Source organism: Pinus tabuliformis, chromosome X (genome assembly GCF_031772625.1).
Source record: "Pinus tabuliformis cultivar Carrire ecotype Pingquan chromosome X, CPIR1, whole genome shotgun sequence".
Taxonomy (NCBI): Eukaryota; Viridiplantae; Streptophyta; class Pinopsida; order Pinales; family Pinaceae; genus Pinus; species Pinus tabuliformis.
The window spans coordinates 982,000,388-982,013,454 of NC_142308.1; positions in this window are offsets into that span (position 1 = coordinate 982,000,388).

Below are 13,067 nucleotides of genomic sequence, written 5' to 3' on the forward strand. Positions count from 1 at the left end.
TTGAAAGAAAAAATTAGTACAGCACCTGTACTAGCACTGCCAGATCTACAAAGACCATTTGAGATCCAAACTGATGCCAGTGACTATGCCATGGGAGCAGTGTTGACACAGCACGGTAAACCCATATGTTATCATTCTGAGACTTTTAATCCTGCAGTAGTTAACTATCCTACATATGATAAGGAATTTTATGCATTAGTTCAGAGTGTGAAAAAGTGGAAACATTACTTAATGGGCAAAGAAACAGTAATACATACTGATCATCAGCCACTTCAATACCTACACTCTCAAACTAAGTTGCAACAATCAAGACATTACAGATGGATGGGTTTTCTACAACAGTTTCATTTAGTCATCAAATATAAAAAGGGCATACATAACAAGGTTGCAGACATGTTATCTAGACCCATTATAAATGCATCTACCATACTTAAGCATAATTCTGTGCTGCATGAAAGCTACATAGAACAATATGCTCAGGACATGGACTTTAAAGATGTATATGCAACTTTGAGTCAAGGAAAAAGAGTAGAAGAATTGGACTATCATGTGAAGGACCGACTCTTATATCATTATGGGAAACTCTGCATTCCACAAACTGAGAGAGCAAAGATAATTAGGGAAGCACACACTTCTATGATATCAGGTCACTTTGGGGTAAGTAAAACAGTTGCACAGCTGCAAAGGTTCTGCTATTGGCCAAGAATGAATGAGACAGTTTCTAGATATGTAAAGGGGTGTGCTATGTGTGCTAAAAGCAAGCCCAGTAACAGAAAACTAGGCTTATACACTCCATTGCCAGTTCCTTCTCACCCTTGGGAAAGCATTTCCATGGATTTTGTTGGAGGACTGCCTAAATCTAGGAAAGGTCATGATTATCTATATGTTGTTGTGGATAGGTTCAGCAAAATGTGTATTTTGATACCCTGTAGTAAACAGATTACAGCTGAACAAACTGCAAAATTATTCTTTGAACATGTATGGGTTCATTTTGGATTACCCACTTCTATTATATCTGATCGAGACACCCGATTTGTGGGAAAGTTTTGGTCCAATCTGTGGGAACTAATGGACACCAAATTAAAGAAAAGCACAGCTTTTCATCCACAAACAGATGGCCAGACAGAAGTAGTTAACAGGACAGTGATCCAGTTACTGAGAGGATATTGCAACAAACACCCTAAGCTTTGGGATGAACACTTGTGTTATGTGCAGCATGCTTACAATAGAGCCAAACACTCTTCTACCTAGAGATCTCCTTTTGAGACTTGCTTTGGTTTCATACCAAGGTCTCCCTTGGATTTTGTCTTTGGTAAAGATACCATGGTTGATGGACACAGTGATGTGGACAAAGCAACTAGGTTCATTGAATAGATCCAGGAGATCCACTAAGCAGTACAAGAACAGCTGGAAAAGAGCCAGGCCAAGTACAAGGCTAGGCATGATAAGCATCATATGGAGCATAGTTTTCAAGTTGGAGACCAAGTCTGGCTATATATCAGCAAGGACAAGATGCAAGGTGAAGGTAAGAAGTGAAAACCTATCAGGTATGGACCCTTCAGAATACTTGAGAAGATTGGTGAAAATGCTTTTCGCCTTGATCTGCGAGCTTACATGCACATCTACTCAGTCGTGAACGCAGATTGCTTGAGGTTGTTTGAACCTTCAATGATTGAGGACCCTGAAGAGCAGAGTCAATTGCCTTCTGTTGATGACCTGCTACCTGAATATCTTAATGAGTTGCAGGAAGATACAGTGCTGGACAGGAAGGTAAGGACGACGCACAGTGGACAGGTGGAATACCTCAGAATTGGGCTTAAAGGTTCGAAGCCGAGCAGTGCGAAGTGGATTGAGATTGGACAAGTGAGACAACAGTTTCCTCACTTAGTCGATGCTTGAAGAAAACAAAATTTTGGTGGTCCAAAAGCTTTTCAGTTGGGAGGCCATGATCCAAATCGGATCCATAAACGACTGTCATAGAACCATGACTATATCGGGACAAAACAAACCCTTGAAGAATCCAAAACAGCAATCGAAAACACCCTGAACCAGTGGCCATGGCAGCCGGCGTGGAGCGACTAGGACCTCGGTCAAAGCGCGCTGACCGAGGCCCATGGAGACTGCGCAGGAGGTCGATGTAGCCCCTAGGAGCCCCAGAATGGGAAAAGGAGCTAATTTTCGATGCGCGTTAGCACTTAGCGCTAACACGCATCACTGGGAAAACAGGGCCAAAAAGGAGGAGCCTTAAGCACTCGATCACGTTGGGAGCCAGAGGACCGTGGGTGGAGAAACGTAAAGCACCATCGTACGAAGGTGGGACCCACAACCTGGAAACCGGTGGTTTGATTGAGGCGCCCTTGAACGGTAAGCGGTTTTGGAGAAAGCGAAGCGATCACCCTCAGCGATCGATGTGTGGCAGCGGAGGTGAGAGAAAAACCGCCGTGATCGCGTGTTATCGGTCGAGCAAGTCAACCGTGCTCAATGTGCGAATGAAGTTGGATCTGGGGGAGCCCATATCGAATGGCTGAGATCGCGCCCGATAGACAGGAGCGGAATCGACAGTGAATAAAGTCGCGATTAAGGGGATTTGGAATCCATTGACCGCCACGATGGAGAAATAAATGAATCGACGAACAGGCTGGCGCTGTTTCGATGGAGACACGTGGCTACTTCCCGAGCGTTCATGCTGATGTCGAACAGGGAACTCCAAGCACATAAGCGAAAGGAGGAACGACGCAGACGGGAGAGGAACCGAACAGGCGTGGAGGTCGAATGGCTAAAGCCATGAACAAAGATAGTTGAAAGGAGAAGAAGAAGAGATTCAGAACAAAGAGTCCAAGCGACCAAGAGAGACAGTGAACAGTGAACCCTGAGAGGAGGACTAAGCACAAAGAACAGTAAAGCCAAGCAGAGGAGACAGAGGGCCGAGCTGACCACAAGCAACATCGAGCACCAGAGGGCTTGAAGAATCAAGCCTTCCCATAGAGGAATCTGTCCAGATTGAGCATCACAGTTGGCTCTTTCCACTGTAGACAGAGAGTCACAGAGCTGGTAGGAAGAACAAGAGTCTGTGTACTCCAAGTGGCTTGGGGAATCCAAGAACCACCCTGCCAAGCAAAATCTGCTTCAGGAGAACTCATATTGAGTCCCTGCATTGTAATTTTTCTACTCAAAGACACAATAAAACAAGGCCACCACTGAAGCTGGACCGGAGACGTAGCCTTGGAGAATAGGGTGAACTCCTTATTAAAAATTGTTTGTGTCTTTGTGTTGCTTACTGTATTTCTCTGCTGTCTTTCCATTTATTTTCTATGTATTGGCAATCTGATCGTCTATTGTTTCAGTAACACAGAACACACACACCAGCACATGGGTCTGTAATACCTTTTGTTTAATAAATCTTCAACTGAGGTCACTCATAGGGTGTTTATCAAATCAATTCTAATAAAGTTTGCAGAGCGACCATAAGAACTTCCCAAGACTTGAAAGCATATGAAAGAATGGAAAGAACATAGCAAAGCACGAAGATGGAATAATGTAATTGCAAAAAGAGAGTGAGGTAAGAGGGAGAGGATCAAGTGAAGACGATTACCTCAAAAGAGTTACTCCAATATTTTGAAGAAGCCTTATTATTCATGAGCGAAAGGAAGTAATATTGACTTCAGAGAGCGCTGAAAGCAGAAGTTGACATGAAGGATCTTACAACTTGAGGTTACTACTGATGACTGAGATCTGGTATGGTTTCCTAGAATAATATGAAGCAGAATTCAGTGCATTACAGAGGAAGAATACGTGGTGATTGGTACAATCATTTGTAAAGAAGTTTGGCTCCATAAAGTGTTTGGTGAACTACTTGATGACATGTTGGATTCAAAGTTGCATGAAGATTGTTAGAGAACCAGGAAGGTCAAAGTGCTTTGTTATTCGAAAGTATGATGTAAATAGGAGTCGGGAAGCTACAACAGATCACCATAGAAGAATAGGTATTCGATATATTGATGTGTATTTTTTAGACAAGCTCAAACTTGTGGTTATTTCTCCCTGTTTGAGAGGGAGTGGGGATCTCCTCCCTGGTTGAGAGGGAGTGAGGATGGACACCATATTCTCCATGTGTCATGTACTATGGCTAGGATGAATAGTTGTAAGCCTAGTAAAGGAATTGGTAAGGAGAATGGTGGATTTGATAAGTATCTGGGACCGATATTCTTTGAGGATTTGTGCTTTGACCAGGACTAACCATTGTATGTCAAATATATTAATCCAAGATAAGAATAGTCCTAAGTACTGATATTTCCTGGTGTCTAATATTGTGACAGTGGATTAGGAAATAGTCCTGTGAGGACATACCTAGTGAACATCCAGATGGGGTATGTGCCTAGAGAGGTGATGGTGTCCAAATTTATGCCTCCTGGCATTGTGCTCTAATTTAATGGAGAGATAGAGCTTGGAAGTCAAGGCCTTGCTATTTATGACAATGTTGGCTATGATGATGAAAAAATCATCATTGATGCTTATCAATCTGGGTCATTTCTTATAGAACTTCTCAACTTGAGAATATCCTAATAAATCATTATGAATACCTCCCTAGTTAAGAGGGAGTGTTGAAATTGTAACTAGGTTTGGTCTTCATAATTATTGTATTTGTATCAATATGTATTTCTTGTAAAAATAAAAGAAAAAATATTATTTTATTTTTATTATCAATCATGTTCTTCATGCATTATTTTTTGGTCAAAAGAAAAATTCAAAGGGGATGTTCTTCGTGACTGTATAAAAAGAAGAAAAGTTTGAATTTTGTAAACGTCATTTAGTTCCTCCATGTTGCCAAGTCGGATCTCCTAGAGTTCATGTCGGCCTGCCCAAAGGACGTGACACTGTTGCATGTGAAAGCGAGTATATATTGGCACCTATCCTACATCATTTCACAACCATTTGGTGATCATTTGAGGTAAAGAAGTATGAGTTCTGAGGCACACTTGTCCGAGTTTTAAGGCACACCTATATGAGTTCTAAGGCACACATATCCGAATCCTGAGACATGTATATCCAAAATTCTCAGGCATGTATATCCAAAATTCTCAGGCGTGTATATCCAAAACTATGAGAGACCCATATCCAAAGTTATTAAGCACATACCTCTACAATTCTGAGGCATGGTTCATATGAAGATTCTGTGGCATTATCTTTGTGGTTGGTAGGCCGAAATAAAGGACGAAATTCATGATTTTTATGGACAGTTTTGTGGAGTCTATAGTGAACATAATCGTGGCATCCAGTGGATATATCAGTAGAAGAATTCATGTGAACTGTTTCTTTATGGAGGGTTGACTTGGCACTTGGATCACTGGTTTGTTTTGACTTGGATTTCTCTTATTGGGAAGAAGCTATAAGGCAAGGATTGATGGGTTTTCCCTTTGTGGTTTTTTCCCTAGCTTGGAGCCTAATTTATTCTCTCTTGTCTTTTGTGCACTATGATCTCTATTTTCTTGTTTTGAATAGAAATTACTTGATGAATAATAAAGGAAAAATTGAAGAACATTAAATAACTTCACAAGTAATTATCATGTTAAGAAATTCCCCTTGCATTGGAATTTCAACAGGAACAAGCACGCCCTTAATACTAAAAGTGCTACCATGCCCTTAAGATCAAAAGCACTTTTATACCATGTTAACAAGAACAAAACTTGGTAGAAAATGCTTTAAACCATTCTCAACTCATGTATTCACCTCCTCTTATCAATATACAATAAGCGTATTTGGCCATCTCCAGGTCTAGATCTCACTGACAACTCATTAGTAAATAATGACACCACCTCATCAGTAGATAAAGATGACAACTCATTAGAAGAAGACCTCAAACTTTGCAAATGTCTAGTCATTAGTAGTCTAAAAATTAAACCCTCCATGGGTGCAAGTTCTCATCTCAAACATGTTAGGGTTTCACCAGCCAACAACCACAAAGATATCTAACTTTCAAATCAACAAAAGAACAATCTCAATCCGATCAATGTTGATACCATGGAGAAATTTTGAGAATCAAGGATTAATGAAAATTTAGGAATTTCACTTCATTAGCTCAAGGGTTCCTAGACATATTTCCTTTTAACTTTCAACTCTAAGGTTGAATATGAAAATATTAAATTACAAAAATTAAAATTTCACTTTTTCTCCATCCTGATTCACTAGAAAATCCAAGAAAACAAATACCAAGTAAGTGTACTTCAATATCAATAAGATACATCCCTTAGAGCATACTTTTCAAGTAAATTATGGACGTAGAACTACTTTATTATAATTGATTATTAGAATAGTAAATGTAATCAATTTCCATCCAAATATGCATTAAATCACTTAATTAATTCAACTCAATGTTATGTCAAATCAACATTCACAACCAAAGATGAAATGTTCTCAATGAAAAAAGAGAACATAAATAAAAAAAATCAAATCTACTCTACACCATATTTGGATTGTTGAAATTGCATATATATAACTTGTTTAAGCTTTATGATAAAGTTATTTTATGTACTACATTATATATAATGTAGTACATACATTAGTTGTATCATAAAGCTTAAACAAGTTAAACTTTCCAAACCCTAGCATGGAAAACTATAGCCACCAACTCCCAACTAGAGATCATTCTCAACCAACATTGATCACTTCACCAAAGATATTCAACATGTTAGCATCAACACCAACTAGTCCTCCCTATCACATACACCAAGTGTGTATCACAAAAACCCTCCACTCTAGTGTTCACCTTCATTAGGGTTAACAAACCCTAACCATGTTCCATTGCACAAGTGCATGGCAAGCCAACTCTAATGCTAAACTCCAAGTTTGCATGTCCATCTTAGGGTTTGAGTCCTCAAACCTTGGGCCTTCTACTCTTGCATAAACACAAGTACCATGACCTCCATGGATATCAAGAACATAAACGTTAATTCTCTTCCAAGGAAAACACCTCACCAAGTTAAGAGATATCCATGACTTTCTCGAAGTATCCATTTATTCCATAAGAACACTAAATCATGAAAATCATTAGCTTCACTCTCCATGTCTTCAATTAGGGTACAAGCCCTAGTGCTACAACAAGACTTAAGAGACATTTCATCATCACCTTCATCATCATGTTCTTCTATATGGTTTACTTGTAGAGCACAACCCCTAAAATCACATAAGAGAAATCTCTCCAAGGTTGACAACCAAGATCTCTCTCTCTCTCTCTCTCTTCTTGTTTAAGGCTTCCTTATGAACCCTAACGTTTCGCATTCTCCAAGGCAATACAAATAAAAAATAAAGTATAATGATAATAATGATATGACAAAGTTCTCTCCTCCTTTTATGTAAACAATAAGTGGTGAAGGCTAACACAAAAGGACATAGGTCCATACAAGTAATCAACAAAGGAGCCCATCATGGAGGACTCTACAAATACAAGGTTGCACAAGTGCCACACTAGGGTTTATCACAACCCCAAGATGAAACACCCTCCAAAAATAAGTCTCCTAAGGCTCAATGCCCCTTCTCCAAGATGTATGTGCTCTCCAACAGATTGTTAGTCCAACACATCTCTTCCATAATGATATCAAAGTTTTATCCTGCAAGGTGCTCATCCTCTAATTATGTACAACATGTCCTCTCATGTCCCTAATGCTCATCCATGCATATCAAATGTGATTATCTAACTCCAAAACTCAACATGTGTGCATGTCCACAATCAACATCCATGAATTATGCTTCTCAACACAAACATCATCAAGTGAATTGTCCAACCTTCTAGATGCACATCACATTGTCCCAAGATCTTGTAGATAAGTGCCCTCCAAGTGCTTAATGCTCCTCCTTCTAGGTAGGATTCTTCTATTTTTCAATGGGTTATTCATCACACTAATTAGAATAATGACCTCCTAGATAAGGATGTTATGCTAGCACTTGAAGCAATGTTTAGCATCCACCCAAACTAAGCCTTGGTGTCCATAAAGCATTACCAAGGGAATAACACAAAGTGAAGATGCTTTTGGAGTAACCAAAAAAAGGCAACAATCCCCCTTTCAACTGTTGGTTCAACCTTCATTCTTGCCATCATCTTCCTTCCCTTCATCCCCTTCCAAACCTTCCTTATGTGCACAAGATTGGTCCTTGTGAACATTTTCCTCTTCTTCCCCCTCATGCCTATTCCCCATAAACACCATTAGAATGAGAAATGGAAGCATACACCATATGAAGAAAAACATTTTCACTTGCAATAAAAAGAGGGAGAAGAAGAAATGTGAAGAGTAGGAGAAGAAAACAAACATCGCAAAAAAATACAAAAAACTATGAAGAATGGACTTTAGGCTTACACCTTTAACTCTCTTAACGATTAGCAATAGTAGAAGATGGATATGGCAACCTTTGACCTTTCCTCCAAGCTCTCATATGTTTTCTCTCCTAACAAACCAATAAGAAGACCAAACTACCCACTGTAGAGAGTCCAAACTCAAACACACAATATGAATGAATGATGGCAAATATTGAAGAAGTGTTTTACTTTCCTCTTTTGTTTACCCTAAACCTTATAACCACCCATAGACCCTGTTACCCACCATTTTGTGGGTGATATCCCTAGGAGAAATTTTTCTCCAAGATGGTCCTCAGTCAGAAGCGAGTAGCCCCTTGCAGCCACCAACTAGGTTGTTGTGCCATTTCTCCGCCACCTGAGCCAGGCATGTGGTCTCTCACCCATCTGTCATGATCGTATGTTTGACGGTGGGTCTCTCGAACCTAAAGGTATGGCTTGTCATTTGGTAATTGAGTATTGTAGTTTGCTTATCATGGACACCTTTGGGCATGGATTAATGGGGGCTTCGACAGAAAGAGTGCGCTAGGTCTATGTTTTTGTCCCCTAAACCTATTTTGGATGTTACCCTTGGATCTTAGTCTTGTGGGATCTCTTTTACTGACCTTTGGGTTTTAGGGTAGTACTACATGGGAAACCTTGATTTTGGTTGTGTGGTCTCACTCCATCATCCACATACATTACTCCCATTCCATTCATTATAGCCTCATTCATTATTCTTCCCCCCTGGGTCTGCATTTCCCCACTAGGTCCACATAGGGTTGGCCTCCCCTTCCCCTTGCCCACACCTTAGATCAGGCTTGAAACGATGCCCCGGAGGTTGATGCAACTAAAAAGAAAAGTAAAAGCATAATTGGCCACATTCAACAAGAAAATGTACCACAAGATGCAAAAGATGGTTGGGACAAACACATTTAGCACGTGAGCAAAAGCGAAATGCATGAGCTCTACCCCATACCCATACCCATCAACCTGGTTCCTATAGGCCCTAGATGAGCCTCCTTTATCGTTATGGAACCCATGATTGTCTCAAAACCTGGTGGAAAATGAATCGCCCTACCTTAAAAGGGGTATCCACTGTTATACCTTACACATCATGCTCTTATTCTTTGAGCCCTGAGCAGTTAATCAAAGAAAAATCATAAAAGGCAAAAGGCATATAAAGAAAGGTGGAAAAATCAAGGTCAGGGTTTCTCGTGCACCACGATTGCTCCATCTTATACATTATATACCCAAGTGTGGGCTTCCCTTTATTAGCTGCCCTTGTACACCGACATGTGGCCCAGGATTGCCCCTCTCATTCCCTATTCCATTCATCTCTTTATCACATGCCACCACCATTTGAAGGATGTACCTTGTACATACTATCCCCTCTAAAGGTAGAAACCACCTAATAGAAGACTTGGTTAACCCCCTTTGGGGCTTGGAGACATTAGCGCAAGTCAAAGCCCACCATAGAAGGGCATGCCATTATGAAGCACCCAGCGCATACCTGTTGTCTATGGTTTGTAAGCTCTTTAACTCGATTCCTTTAAATAATTGGTTGTATTGGAAGGCTAAGGGACGCATTGGATCTTATCCAGGATTGCAAATGGTCTCCATTTTGGGTTTGGTCTCCCTATACGGGGTTCTAACCCTCTAGGGGGCTACACTGAAACATGTAGGCTGTGTGTAGAGAGTCATGGGATGAAGAAGATGCACCTGGTTCACCATGCCCAGCTGACCCCACAATTGTACCATGCACTTGACAAATGACCCAAGACCTATATGTTGACGTCGCATCACTTACACCATCATCTAAGCCCTTGCAGATAGTCTACAGGCATCTTCGATCTATTTGGAGACCCATGAGGTTACTTGTGTGCCCCCACACTCGTTGGGAACACCACAGGTTTATTATTTGGAGATCAAGGGGCCAACCCCTTGTCCACTACTTCTTGGAGTCTTATTCATCATTATGGCACTTATGGACTTCATCAGGCTTCTTAGAAGGCCCAGCGTCATGTATTATTGATCATTCGACGTTTTGAGAGGCTTGTTATTTTGTTTATGAGCTAGTTTGGTGGGATTATCACCAAAAGTTAGTTATTTTGCACATTATTTTATTCTAGGGACTAATGTAGGCCTAATTAGCTAAATCAAACTCATTAGAAGTGTATAAATACAAGTGATGTGAATTCATTTTAGCATCATCACTTGGATTGGACTTGTATCTCTTTAGAGAACTTTGTTATCCTTCTTAGAGGACGAATTTTTGGTGCATGGAATGAATTTTGATGTTTGCATCATTTTCTTTTGTCTTGGAGCTTCTTGATTAGCAAAGTGTTGATGGTTGGATATACTCTTAATACATGTAATTGCAATTTAATGCTATTCTTTCTTTCTATTTTGTCACATACATTGTTGTTTGGATTTCGCTATACTAGGGCTAATTTACTGCATCCATTTATGCAAAGTTGTGGAAATTTTGTTTCTAGATAGTGATGCTTCATGTATGGGCCATGTATTATGAGTGAATGTTCCTAGAGATGCTTCATCATTGAAATTCATCTTGATAAGCCATCTATTTTGCAAAATGAAGTATAAAGCTCTTGAAGTTGTTTTTGTTGTTGCCCTAATGATAAGTGACGTTGTCTTTGAGGTCTCCATGACATAGAAAATCCAAAGTTGATAGTCATAACTCTACTTGAATCCAATCTCCCCAAAAGGATTAGGCACTGGTACTCCATAGGTGATCACCTCAAAGCTTATTTTTTCACCTTCCCCTCTTTTTTTGGGTCTAGCATACATAGGTCACCTAGGGCATCAATTATCTCACAATATAGCGATCCAAACACTTCGATTTTTGGTCCACAACTACGTTGGTGTGTCCTCAAGAAACCCTCCAAATTTCATGAGATTCCAGCAATGGGATCTTGAGATATCGCAAGCCCTAGCTTGAAGACCGATTCTTGCCCCTAGTTTTCTTAGGCTAGAAAACCCACTGAGATCATTATCTTTCATTGAAAATTCCTTCCTTGATCCCCTTCTTCCCCCCGATTAGGTCAAGTATACCATTGGTTGCTAAACCCTATCCCTTGACCTAACCCAAGGCCGCATGTCCCCATGTGGTCCCCAACTTATTGAAGCCAATTTCACAAAGACCATTTGGAAATCAAGTTTCCACAAGGATTTTAGGAGCTAAGAATCTTCTTGACAAGTCATATAATCAAACCCTAGCTCTTAGAATTCCCCTAAGCCCTTCCTAAAGAGCCTTTCGTCTTGCTTTCAAGGCAAGCAAGCCATATATTTGAGCCTCTCTTGTGAATAGGCTTTTAGGATCACCTCTCATCCTATCAATTATCCATTCAATTGTGTGATACTTATTATAACATGTCTCCTCCCATCGGTGAAAGGTCATAAAGAGTAGGGAGATTTAGTCGAGGTGACAATGGGCTATTGCTCCATGGTTGCCCTTGACCTAGTGGTAACCCTTCAAGGATCCCCTTTTAGGACCCCTGCTAGTTTGAGCAGTAACAGACCCACACCATAAAAATAAAACCATTATCCCCTCAACTTGCAACATTGTTAAGTGAAGTGGGTGAATGTGAGTCAAAGAAGGGCAAGGGCTCTGAGGGAGCAGAATAAAAGCTAGCATACAATGGTTTGAGTCGAAGAGTGGTGGGGGCTATAAGGGAGCATGATAGGTGGATTAGAGTGGTTAGAGGCAAGCAAAAGCAAATTCAAGAGTGAGCAATCTCAACAAAGGTAGGGAGCACCTTTGGAGCTTTGTCCCCAAAACACTCTCATACAATAGTATCACAAGGCCACACACCCAAGGTGCTCCTTATTGGAAATTGGATAGCTCGGAAGGTATTTTCAAGTGGTGAAAACCCACCAAAAGGGAGTTGGTTGGGCAGGTTACCCAAGTGGTTTAATTGTTTAATCTAATTTTTGTTTGAGTTGTTAAATGAGGGTTTCTTGATGGACAAGGAAAACCCCCAAGATCACTCACACAAAAGTATAAATAAGAGGCCAAAAGAGAGGCCTGGACACACTAGTGGAGAAGAACTTTCACTTGTGGAGAGAGGGAGACTAGAGGACATAGTTGCAAATTACCCTTAGAGGAGTTGCAGTAGCAAGAAGAAAGTCAAATTTGAGTGCTGGAAGGTCAAATTTGAAAGAAGTCAGTGAGATCTTAGTTTTAGAAGGTCAAATCTGCAAGAAGAAAGTCAAATCTAAGTGTTGGAAGGCCAGATCTGCAAGAAGAAAGTCAAATTTGTGATTTGAAGAAGCAGATCTAGTAGATCAAGAATTTGTAGCGTGATTGTAGGGGGATTGGTTACAAAGGATTGCAAACAATCCAAGGATCGTGAGTTGAAGGACAAGCTCAGGTATGCATTTGAATTTATTGGGCAAATTGAGGATCTAAAGGATCAAATCTCAAGTCCTAGATCAGTGAAAGGACAGGGTATGTATTTTATTGTATACTATGTATACTAGTTTGTATCAGGGTTTATGAAAGGCCATGATCCCTGGTTCAAGGGCCCTAGTGTTTCCATATTGATGGAATAACGCGAGATGCATAGTAACATCATTAACAATTAAAGATGCAGGATGCATAGCACTACATTAAATGTAATAATCCATAGTGCCACCAAAACAAGCACCGTTCAAAACAATCTAGGTTTCCAACCTTAGCATGTTGATATGTTGCAACACAGGGTACATTGTCAATGATTTG